A 13,378-nucleotide genomic window follows, 5' to 3' on the forward strand; every position below is an offset into this window, starting at 1 on the left:
CTATCTTTTGCCCGAAGGTGTAGGAGACAGTTTTTTACCTCGGAGATTTTAGGTTTTTAAGCGTAGGTTCTAAAAGCCTTTACGTAGGGCGCCATTATGTTGCAGAAAATATAAAAAATAGCTAATAATGTTTATCATTTAAACCTGTAATTATTGCAGCGGTTATTATTAACCTGCTACCATAAAAAATGAAAGACACAGACATCCGATAGATTTAAGAATTAGCCTTATTTTACCTGGGGTAGGGCAGATACTAACTTCCTAAACTACCCTTTGTCTCCCAGCGCCACACCCTATGCCTAGTACTGTAATCATTCCTATCAGGGCTACTTCCCTATCTGGGCTGCTTCCCATCCACACTCCATAAATACTTGCATATGTTCCTCATCTGGACTCCTTTCCTCCATGCAGATCACGCCACGTGATTCTGCTTTCTTCCTCCTCCTTGCTACCTGTTCTCCTTCCCATGATCCTTCTGTCCGCAAAGCCCGCGAACCTTAGCTCCGCCCCTCACGTCTGCCCCGCTTAACTTTAGCCCTTTTAGCCAGCAAGGCAAGGTCGCACAGCAACACTTGGAGTGTCTGCTCGGAAAAGACAGCAAGCCGACCCAGAAGCAACATACCTAACAATCAAATACAAAGCACCAGGCTGTTAACCGAAACCAGCTTTCAAATTGTGAGGTAAGCGCTGAAAAAAGGCCTCCACGGCTCAGTTTTGAAGGTGATCTGCAGATGCTTTGCCAGTTTACGTAAAACCAGAAGGAGCGTCTTTCTCAATTGTGTCTTGTGACGGCTATAGCTCTGGCAAACTTTTTTATTGCAATGCTCTAAGACCAAATTCAAACCATCTAGCTAGGCTGCAGTTTGGATTCCGGACACCCAAACTGGCGAGATAATACATGTTTGTTGTTTCTGACCACTAAGTACCAGGATGATTTCCTGTACATTATCGGTAGCTAGTCTATTTCCAAATACAGTTCTTTGCTGATTCTTCAATAGAGAAAAATTCAGTTAGAAGTTTTATATTGTTTAGATCTATAGGTGTAAATAGAATTTAGGTCTTCACAGCAGAGAAGCGCTTGTGTACTTTCTTTATGCATTTTCAAATAGCTAAAGATTTTTTTTCTCAAAATAAATTTTATTCTTTGTTGTGAAAAAACAGAAACTCATTTTAAAAGCCCAGTAACTCCTCTATCATATCCCTCTAAACACTAACTATCCATTTATAGGCATTAAAGCAAAAATATAAATCCCAATAGCAGATCCAATTATACAATGTTCAATGAGAAGTAAAGAGACCTCAGTATAGAACTGGGTTCAGTTCTGAACACAACAAGAAAAGATGTGGGTGTATAGTCAATGGGGGATCAGTGAAAGGAAGCAATTAAGAAAGTAGGGTAATTCTTTGCTAAATGGACCTAATAGGATTCTTGTTGAAAGCAGTCCAATGGAGTCAGACATCGAGGGTGGAATTCTCTCTAAAATGACTCAGAACAATCTTTTCTAAAATGGATTACTCTGCCAACAGCAACTGAATGGTATCCTCTATGAGTAATAGAGTGATCCCAGAGCATTACTGTGAAGTAGTATAGGAAAGGAAGGATTTAAAAATAGCATTTTCAAAAGTACATGCTAGTTAATTGTGTAGTAATTAGAATTTAAAATGTTTACATTTTCTTTTCAGGATTTTTGAAGCTATTTCAGTGAATTTAAGCTTTATGCACAAGGTAGAGATGAACCTTACTTTTCAGATATTTGACTTTTTAGCCACGTATACTTTATACATTAGATATTGACTATCTCACTGTGTGTTGGTAATGAGATTCATACTTTCATACATGAATTGATGAAAAGCATTTTAATCTATTGAATGATAACTCAGCTTTTCAGGCAGTGTGTTCCATCACATCATCTTTATCTATTATTTTAAAAGCAATTATTTCAATACTATTCCTCACTTCAGTATTGCAACTTCTACTCTAAATTGAGAAGAGCAAGTTTGAAATGAATGTGTAAATACTGGAGCAAATTGCTTTGGCCTCATACACTTCATATAAATCAGGCAACAAAAATGTGCTGGAAAGGGTGGTTCTTAAACCCCAATTGTTTGTTAATAGATTTATATAGGTAGACATCTGTAAAGTAAGTAATATAAAGAATATATAGATATATGAGAGGGCAAGAGGGAAAGTGCAGCTATTGCTATTATAATATTTTTAGTTTTCTAATGTTGGTAAAAATTATAGGAGGCCATTGTTTTAACAAGGTTATTGCCCTTGGCCCTAGTAGAATACACTGAGAATAAAATTGCACGTTAGCTCACAGAAACTAAGTTTCATCTAGCCATACCCCCTGGAATACACATCCATTCAAACACTAAGTTGTGATATTTTTTCCCTTTGAAAGGGGGTCTCGGTTTGTAGACCAGATTGACCTCAAACTTAGATCTTTTTTGTCTCAAGCATCTGAGTACTGAATCCCAGTATGTGTCACCAAGCCATAAACTAAATTATTATCTGATTTTTCCAGCCAATGAAATGGCAGAGAAAGCAAAGATAACAGCTAAAATGTTCAAACAGGCTTGCTGTGACTGGCATGATAATGCTGTTCCTTATACCTTAATCATTACACAAAAAAGGCAACCTGTGCTAGGCACCATAGGGCAGGGTTAAGGTATTGTGAGCCCAGTATTGGGGAAGCTGAAGCAGGAAGATAGAGAATGTGAAGCTAGCCTGGGCTATATTGTAAGATTCTGTTCCAGAAAATGCAATAAACAAAAGAGTTATCTGAAATAACTTGATGTTAACCAACTATTTTTCCTCATATTCTGTCTGTCATTTTCTCACAGGGAAAGTTACTTTGAAAGAACTAATCCTAGTTCCACCCCCCCCCCCTACTTTCTATAGCCTTTCTCTGTAAATCTTATGTTCTCTATTCACCTCATTGACAAGTTTATTCTGTTTTTTAATGAAGTATTTCCTTGCCCTAGAATGTCAAATAAAGCCAATTACTATCTTTAAACAAAAACAAAACAAAAACAAAACAAAACAACAACAACAACAAAACCCCAACAGTGATCTTGTCCTTTGGCACATAAAACACATTTGTTTAAAACAGGCTGCTAAATTTAACTGACATGCTTCTCTTGCTGTTTCCTCAGCTTCTTTTCATCAAATACTTTTTTAATCTTTCCCCTTTTTTGGCTTTTATTTTTCATATCATCTTGGTCACTGTTTTTTTTTTTAATCTTTCCAGATTTTTATATAGTGGAGCTCATTCATGGCCCAATACAGCCACTTCCTCATGTCACTCTACGCTCTCCCTTTGTGTCCTGCAGTAGTAGGTGCCAAGATGTTTTTATTTTGTTGTTAATCTGAGTATGACTATTTTTATAATGGAAACTAAGGCATGAAATCAGAGATATGAGGATAGAGATAGTTTATAGAAGCTTTTATGAGAACGTTGGTTGAGCAGAAAAACATCATTGGTTGTCTTCACATCGTGCTTTTTATTGGAATCAAGCTTTTTTTTTTTTTTTTTTTTGGTTTTTTGTGACAGAGTTTCTCTGTGTAGCCTTGGCTGTCCTACACTCACTCTGTAGACCAGGCTGGCCTCGAATTCACAGCGATCCGCCTGCCTCTGCCTCCCAAGTGCTGGGATTAAAGGCGTGCGCCACCACCGCCTGGCTGGAATCAAGCTTTACCCATTGTGTAAATTTTTTCAGAGGAACAAAGCTTGTAGAGCAATGTACTCGCATGGAGAAAACAAATAACTGGTTTCCTACAGAATGGAGGATTTACCTAGATGGTTGTAATAAAAACATAGAAATGCTGATTTTATATTCCACGGTGTTTATGGAGGCAGAGATTTAAATAGGAGGGCTACCAGATCAAGGTAGAGTAGAAAGATCAGTGACTTCAGGTTCCCAATGTTCCCAGCTCCCAGTTTTGTTTGGAAATGGTTCCTGTTGTTTATCTAAAAGTTTAAAAGCTGTTTTTTGAGGACCTCTTAGCATCATAGTGCAATTCAGTTTCCTATAGCTGCAGAATGTTATAGGCATAAGAAATCAGATGCTTGCCCAGCTTGCACTCACTGCTCAGTGCCAGCAGCCAGCTCAACACCAGCCACTAATATCACTTATATGCATTTCCTTTAAAAGCACCCGCATCACAGCCTGTTTACTCACTTCTCTCTCTCCCCCCCCCTTCTCTCTCTCTCTCTCTCTCTCTCTCTCTCACTTATCTCCCCACATCATCGAGAAGGTGGCTTACATAAGATCTGCAGTGTACCTTTCCCAACCTGCCAGCGTTCTCTGCCACAACACACTAACAAATGTGATTTCATATAACCATTAATTAAGAAATTGTTGTTATTATATCACTTTACTTTATTGAGAAACTTTTATAAGAAACTCTAAAAGCTTTTCCATATTTTTCAAAAGCCTCAATCTTTTGGTCCCATCTTGCCTTTCCATCTCCAGGCACCCTCCATTTGCAGTCAGCATGTTTCTCTTTTGTTCCTGGTAGTTTTTTTCAGCAATTGCTGTGATGATTATATAATGTCAATGTTTTCTCTTCCCCAGCTTAAGAAAACTTTCAACCCCCTGTTTTATCATTCAGGATCATGTTCATTTTCTGTCTTTTTCAACAAAGTCTTTCCAAATATTTTCCCCAGTCCCGATTTATTTAATTTAATTTATTTATTTTTTACTTTCTTTTTTATTAATTTTTACATATACATTTATATTATTACACATATATACAATAAACTACCTACAGCAAGAAAAACCACAAAACAATCAGGAATTATATAAATGTTACATTCATAGTGTTTTGTTTATTTGTATTTGGCAAACTTGAAGAAAGCTTGTAATCGATTCCATTGTTCAGTGTAGTATTTGTATTCCCTTTCCACTGCTAGGATAGTCATGGAACTATTTAATTAAGTGATTTTCTTTGTTTTATGAGATGAGGTCTCACTATGTAACCTAGGTTGACCTTGAACTCTTTGGTCCTCGTGCTTCAGCCTTCTGAGTAATGGAAACACATGTGTGCCTAGCTAATGGGTAACCAATGAGCAGAAACATATTTTCAATCTGGGATAGATATACAACCTAAGTGAGACATAATTTTTATTGGCAGGTTATATAGAGTGTAATGTATTAGCTCATGTACAGGAATTGAATAGTCATTTTCTATGTTTTAGAAGATACACACAACATGCAAAGAGAGGGAAAACCATGTGTGACAGTGTACTGTTAGTATACAATGAATCTTTTATTTCTCTGTCTCCCTCCCTTGAATCAAGTCTCTCATTGCACTTAAAGCTAGCTATTTTGGCTAGGCTGGATGGTCAGTGAGTTCCTGTATTCATGGTTCTCTGTTCTTTGAAAGTGGAATTAAATGCACTTTGGGTATTGAGTGCGTTTACATTACCTGGGTGCTGTTGATTTGAACTCAGGTCTTCTTGTTTTCACAGAAAACACTCCTACCTACTAAGTCATGCCTCCAGCCACTGACTTTTTAATACTGAAAATTATTCTGATTTTTATTAGTTGATAATAAAAACCTAAGTAGGCCTTATATAAAGAAGAGTATTTTTCTTCTGCTGCATTAGTCACTTGCTAATGCTGTGTGTCTTCAGGAATATTGCTATGTAGTGTTGACTCTGCTAAATGAACAGGTGATGTGCAGCACAAGATTCTCTGCTGTTATTCATCTATGTCTTCTTTTACTCCTCTTCTCTGCTAAAGAGTATCCCCCCAAAAACTTGCAGTTTCCTCGTTAGGAAGAGATAAATACATTTGATGTTCTACTAACTAAAAATCCATCATGCTTTCCTCAATGGATGCCCTTAATTAGTTCTGTTCTCCTTACAAAAAATATCCATTTACTAAACTATTTCACAATAAACCAAAAGGTTAAAAGCATTACTTGTACAGTAATGTTCTTGTATGCACATACCATGCATTGTAAAGCTTTAAAATAATCATTTGGGAATATTAACTTAGCTCAGGTAATAGTGCACTTTAGAATATCAGTAGCAATTTATTTTAAGACATATGTAGGAGTCAAATAGTTCATAGACACCATTCTGTAGCATAAACAATTACTGTGGAAGAACACAAGAGGATTTTAGTGTTTATTGCATCAATATTTTCTCCTATTTGGTTTTTCTAGCACTCCCTCACAAACCTATCTCTATTTACATGATGATGAATAAGCTTATGTACTCAGCACTCTTAAGACTAATGTCAGTTGTAAAAATTGCAAACCGCAGATTATGCAAATTCTCCTTAGTATTTCACACATTAAAAGAGTGAGGAGTGCTTCCTTTCTTTAGAAAATAATTTTCTGCTGTCAGAGCCAAGGCTCAAATGACCTTGTAGTTCACAATTAGGACTGCACCAGAATTGGCTTTGACAGCCAGTGCCATAAAAAAAGGAAGCAATTCCAAAATTTTAAAAAATGGGCTGTTAAAGCCAGGCCTGTGGTTAGGATATGGTTCTCCCTTACATGCTAAACTCATTACAGTACAGCGCCTTTCAGGTCTTAAACTTAAAACATAGAAAGAAAAAAAAGCAAAGAAGGTAAATGTGTGATACCCTTTCAATGAAGAATTGTTCCTAAATGCAGGGGTAGGATAACACCATAGACTATGAGGTAGCTGTTCTTAAGAGAATGCTGTCAATCTTGACAAGCAGCTTTTAAAACTAAATCTGTTTGCTGTTTCATGATGTTTGAAAAACCATTGACAATGAAATCTTTAATTTTTTTTTAAAGCCAACCAAGCAACCAATCACCACCATCACCACCACCACCACCACCACCACCACCACCACCAACAACAACAACAACAACACCTGAGAGGAAAACCCTATCAATTGCATGCAAAGGTAGAAGTCTACAAGCTGTACAACCTGGTGTGATTCTAGGGTGAGCTCATTCATATGAGGAGAGGGAAACAAAAGGCAGGTTGGAATTCTGAGTCCCTCATCTGAATAACCATTTTACATTCTGAAAGTGCGCTGATTGCATTCTTTCAGTTCTTGTTATGGAATGGCTTAGTAGAGGATCAAAGGCTATTTTCAAAGTTTCCCATTTGTTTGTTTCCCAGGGTCTATTTGTTGTTAACAATGTCCTGGCCAAAATTAGCTTTAGTCATTATCCTTTTTTTTTTTTCGATTTTTATCTTTATTTTAAAATATATTTTATTAAATTATTCATATTACATCTCAATGGTTATCCCATCCCTTGTATCCTCACATTCTTCCTTCCCTCCCATTTTCTCCTTACACCCCTGCCCTATGACTGTGACTGAGCTCTTTGAGAAAATCAGCAAGATAGACAAACCATTAGCCAAACTAACTAAAAGGCAGAGAGACAGTATCCAAACCAACAAAATCAGACATGAAAAGAGAGACATAACAACAGACAGTGAAGAAATACAAAGAATCATAAGATCCTACTTCGAAGGCATATATACCACAAAAAATTTAATTTTTAATTTTTTTTTTTTTGCAACAGGTTGTGGCATTGTAGTCCTGGCTGGCCTGAGAATTGCAGTCTCTGCTTAGTCTCCTGAGCTCTGGGAAGACAGATGCACACCACCCACCGTGTGGCTGGTTAGCATTTAGGTTCTTTTGTTGTGGAGATGCTTTTCTGTTTTGGAGACAGGATGTTGACCTCAAACTCATTCTCCTTTTGATTTGCTCTCCAGCATACTAAGGCTATAGATGTGTGTTAGTTGGCTTAAGTATTGTGATCTTAATTTCCATCTACCCAGTGTATGATGATGAATGTATTTTCCATGTACCCATTGGCTGTTTGTTGTATGTCCTCTTTCGCAAAGTTGTGCCAATCTTTCTTTCACATGGTACGCACAACGAAAGGCTTAACAGCAGTATGGCATATTAATTATCTGCAGCAAGGTCAACAAACATTTTTTGTAAATGGCCTGATTGTTAATAGTTCCAGCTTTGTGGTCCATATGGTCTCTGTCTTAGTCACTCAACTCTGTCACCGTGTCATGTGTCATTGCGGTCTGTCTGATAGCAGCCATAAACAGTATATACTGTGTTCAGATAAAACATTATTTATAGAGAACATGTCATGTAGGCCACCTCTGATTTAGAGAACCATTTGTGGGAAATGGTGTTTCTGCTTATAACATTACCTTTCGTCCCTGTGTTCTCCCTTTGTCCTACAGTGAAAGGAGAGCCCTGCTCTATGCATAATAACTAGGTCATATGTATTACAAGTCGGTGTCAGAGTAGTATCCTACTGGTGATTCAGTCACATTTATTGCAAACTGCAAGCTTTGCTAATGGTGAATTTGGATCAGAAATAATCACTTTAATGAGAATCCAGTCAGTTCTCAACCTGGATTGGATAGGACACGCTTTCTTTTGGAAGGGAGATCTGTTTTATTTCCATCATCATTTATGTATAAATCATATTTTTCCTTGTTATTGCCTAGCAGCTTTTTATCTTAGCCAGTTATTAGTTTGAAATAAAAAAAAAATACCAAGTGAAGGTACTCAATAACATGAACATTGAAAAGGGAGGTGCATAGTTCAATAAATAGGTTCTATGATAAGCTTAAATAACTGTGAATGAAATGAAAACCAGTTAATTTTATTAACTCAGACAATCTCCCCATTCTGAAAAAAATTTCCTGGCCACATGTCTGCCTATTGATCAGCCTTTCCTCCTTACTGCCATATTTACTATTTCCTTTTGTAAACATAAAAGAATACTTCTATTTTATTACAGAATGTGCTTTCAGATCCTTCTCTATCATTCTGTTTGAAGCTATAAAGTTTTAAGAAATCAAAAGTAAAGCCTGAGGTTAGGGATCAGATAGCCACATGCCAGCCTAGCATGAAATGCTGGGTTTGAACCTTGGCACTGCATAAACCACATAGATAGAAAAGGCCTTTATTACCGACTTTCAGGAAGTGAAGGCAAATTCAAGGTTATTCTCTGCTACTTAGTTTGAGGTCAGCCTGGGCTACAATGGAACCTTGTCTCAAGGAAGAAAATTATGATGTTCTTTGTCTTCTCAATTTGGAATTGTTTGACAGGTCCTTATTATATAACTATCAGATTCTATCTGATAAAGGGAGATGATATGACATTTAGTTATTACTTTCTCAGAGTTAGAATCTAACAAGGCATAAAATATAAGAAGATTATTTAGCTATTAGTTTTATAATATACCTTGATTAGTTGCTATAGGCTTGTCATTTTCTTTATTTACATAATACTCAAATTTGATTTCTTTAATAACTGCGCAGAAGCTGGGTGTGGTACATTTAATCTCTGCAGAGGCAGGCAGATGTCTTGCAAGTTCGAAGACAGCCAGGACTGTTATACAGAGAAACCCTGTCTCAAAAACCAAAAAATAAATATTTTTTAAATTTACTTTATTTTATTATTTTATTATAAGGTAAAGTGGTAGCACTTTCAAGGATAAAAGTGGGCAATCGCCAAAGTGACCATTTCCTAGAGACAGAAATACTGTCACATGGGGAGAATGGACCATGCCCCAGAGACCATTGTGCCAACCTACATTTTAGGCTGGCTTTATACTATTTCTTAAAGTTTCTGGTACAACTTCTTAAGGGGCATTTTCCTGTTCAGATGATTGATAGGATTGTTTCTTTGGATTAACTTTTGAGGGAGATGACAATGTTATGTCTTGTTCTTAACAAGAAAGCCTCTTGCTAGACAGAGTGTAATACTGTGATCTTGCTGGCCATGGAGAATGTCGTGTCTCTATCCAGATCCAGAAAGACTGGCCCAGCTCTGCTTCTGCCCCCAGGGTGTCCAGGCACCTTTGTGCACTGTGCTGGACTGGAAGGAATGAAGCTTAGCTGGGCGGGTAGGTTACACAGGATCTCTGTGTGCGGTGAGTGCAGGACAAGCAGCTTTCTCTGAGACGCTTTTCAGTGAAACAGCTCTTTTTTTATTGGAGGTGAATAAGAGCTATATAAACTTTGGGAAGTGAGTAGAGGTATTTGGGGTGACTGTTCATCATTGGCTGGGGCAAAGGTGCTAAAAAGCTTAATTCGGATGAAGAGAAATTCCAGGTGCTAGCTGGACGTGCCCTTATAAGGAGGGAGGAGGCTTAACCTCTAACCAGGCCACTAGGCTATGTGACTATCTCAAGGGTGACAGAGGTAGGGGTTGTTCCAGCTGGAACATGTAAGCCCAGAGCACGGAGGGAACAGTTCAACTCCTGCCGATCTCAGGATGAGATTGTCAGGGTTTGGACATATCTTCACCTCACCCTTGTTGCTCACTGGCTTTCCCAGTCTCTTGGCTTTCTGGCCTCACACAGAAATACAATCCAGTACTCATTCTGTTGGTCAGTAATAAATGTCCTACCCATTTCATTTCTGGTTTTAAAGAAATGTGTGAGGGAGGGGGTGTCCATCCTCAAGAACATTCAAGCCTGCTAGGATGTAATTAGTTACCTATCTGTACTGCCTTACAAGGATTTAGAACCACTTGCTAGTATGACGTGTTAGACCCCAAAGTAAAATAGAGTGGTCTTCTTCTCACAAGAGCACTATAATTGGGTTAAAAGAGCATCAACATCAACATCCTGAGTAAGACTTCTGCAAGCATGCATACCCAAGGTTCAGAATGCTGAAATTTTCTTTTATTTTTAAGACATTGATTCTGAGCACTTCGATTACAGAAGTAGGCTTCCGCATATTGTTTGTGTAGTTTAAGTTAACAAATAAACAAGAGATCACATGGAGTTTACAGGGACTGATACTCAGAAAATGGAAACATCTCTCGTCGACTCCCATCGCTCCCACACTCCAACTCCTCATAGCCTGACTTCGCCAATGCTGTGATCACAGAGAGTAGGGCAATGGGCTTTGTCCTTCCAACTCATTAGTTGTCTCCTTTATCCTTATTCATCCATATCATCATGAGTCAGAAAAAGGCATATACTTTTCTCCATTATTTTCTCATTCACTCATTTTATTTTTAAAACGATTAGTGTGATATTGGTATGTCAATATGGGCCATTTTGTATTGGAGTATAGAATATACAATGCTTTTTTTCATTATATTTTTCTCCTATAACTCTACATGGAAGGTCAATCTTATAATGCAGATACATAAATATAAGTAAAGAAATGCACATAATCATGTTAACAATTCCACAAGCATTATATTTTAATGCTTTTGAGGTTGAATGTACTTGAAATTGTCATTGAGTTTTAGGTGACCTTTTACAATGAGATTTTGATGCCCCAGAAACATTACTAGCTTTATGTCTTTATTATACTTTATTAAAATGAATATAAATAGTCTCATCTAATATCTAGCCCTTTATCCAGTGAGTACACATGGCAAGAATGGAAAGAATATGGAAAGCAATCTAAGTTTCACCCTGATAAGTATACATAAAAGTAAATCTTTATTAGGAAGTTTCTTTGAGTAAGGTTTCCTTTGAATTAAACTTTTATAGCTAACCTTCCAACCAACTACAGTTTTTATACATATGCTCTGAGAATCATTATGAGATTATGTGGTCAAAAATACATTACAAAAGTAGAAGTGTGTTTGGTCTTAATAGATATTTAAGTTATTTGGATTATAGAAGATTGTTTTGGGGAACCATAGAAAGTATTTATTCTTTTAGATATTAATATAATATTACTGGACATATTATAATATCTGAAAAGACATTAAATACATTTTCAGGGTAGAAAATAAATCCTTTTATTTAATAGTTTATTAGTCTTAGAACCTTGTGTGTGTTGTTTAGGTGAAACAATGAGTGGAATTGTTCTCAAACTTTATAAAAACATTACATTCAGAGTTTTTGGGAAGCATAAATTTGATTTATGTTCAGAAATGTTATACAGTTGGGAGGTATAATTGTCAAAATCTTGAATTCAAGATGAACAAAAGCTGAAATAATCCAGAAAACAGAACAAGGTAGTAAATAGGTACCAAGTGGCTAGAAAGCATGAATTGTATTCTGACACCTAAGAAAGCTGAAAGACAGATCTCTGTGTAAAACTGGAGTAGGTGGCTAGAATCCCAGTCCTGGTATGTTATTTCTTCAAGGACCTTGGGCGAGGTTTAGAATACTTGTCCTCTCAACCTCATTGTGCTTCTTAGTAACTGGGGATGTGGATAAAATGGAGATTTTGGTCTACATTATTCTTGTATTGATTGTGCATAAAAGATAGTGGGCTCATCATCATTCCTGTCCAAGAAATAATTCTTATTTTATTTTACATGAGATTATATTTCATGGCTTGAAGAGGACAGTTGCCAAACATTGACAAAAGATGAACTCTCACAGTTTCTTCTTGGAAAAAAATCTTTGCAAAATCCTTAAAAAATGGAGATGCTGAACAACTAAGTGTGAGATGGAGCCTGAAGGGATACATTTCTCATCAGTTGCCGTATGATGCTGGAGCTGTTGGTACTCAGATCAACTTTGAGCAACAAAGCCCTAGGCATGGAACACAGAGTTAAAAAATGGTTAAAAACATAGTTTCTGTAGTTATATAACTGCCAGCTGTGTGCCAAGGCTATCTAGTTAAGTCCAACCTTTAGGATGGGAATGAGGGTGTTTGTCAAGAGTGATAGCAAAGGGGGTCCAAAGAGAGTTATTTGTGTTAGACTAGGCGTTCAAACTAAGGCTATTTGACTACAAAGAGGACAGAACTTAGGGTAATAGTCGTGGAGCAAAAAGAACAACCAAATGTCAAATAGTTACAGATAATTTAAGAATGGAAAAGATGTCTCTAGACAAAGTCCAAATGATAAAATTCCATGAGGATAGGAGGGGTGGATCAGAAACTAAAGATATATTGACTGCCATCTAAGCCCTTAGCTTCTAACTCCTACATTGTGCTGACAGTGGCTTTGGAAGACACGATTTTATAGTATTGCTTAGAAAAATACATGTTTCTACATTTACTTGCAAAATATAATAATTCTACTGGGTGTATCTAACATTTCAACACCATAGCAGGACATTGTCATCTATTCAACAACTATACCATTGAGTTACAAAAAAAAAAATCACAAGTCTCAATGCTTTAAACAAGTTTATGATTCTGTATTTGTTGGTCACATTTATAGCTATCTTCAGTGGCATGTGTCCCACAGACTCTGGACTGGGCAGGCCTGCACTTTACATGAAAATTGAAATGGAAAGCTAACTAATATTCTAAGGACACAGTTTGTTAGTCATTAAAGTGAGTATGTTCTAGAAGCAGAACCTTTATTTTGTTTCTATTGAAATGGCTACCCTCTTTTTATTGTTTGTTTGTATTTTGTTGAGCATTTTTGAATCTATGTTCCATCAGAGATATTGGCATGTAATTTTCTATT

The 13,378-nt window shown here is 36.8% G+C and overlaps 1 protein-coding gene across 2 annotated transcripts in view; it reads left to right on the forward strand.

Moving 5' to 3' along the window:
- Window positions 1-471: 471 nt before the first annotated feature.
- The window catches only part of LOC311602458 (melanoma-associated antigen B18-like), a 289,495-nt gene continuing 276,588 nt past the window's right edge, over window positions 472-13,378 (forward strand). Inside the window, exons 1-2 of one of the 2 annotated variants that reach the window (XR_014780766.1) lie at window positions 472-680; window positions 6,782-6,831. The gene's annotated coding sequence lies outside the window, so the exon portion shown is untranslated. Of the gene's footprint in view, window positions 681-6,781; window positions 6,832-13,378 lie in introns of those variants that run through there. The other variant, XM_084790568.1, reaches the window with a different exon arrangement.

The sequence above is a fragment of the Acomys minous genome (genome assembly GCF_964271855.1).
Source record: "Acomys minous genome assembly, chromosome: 7".
NCBI lineage: Eukaryota > Metazoa > Chordata > Mammalia > Rodentia > Muridae > Acomys > Acomys minous.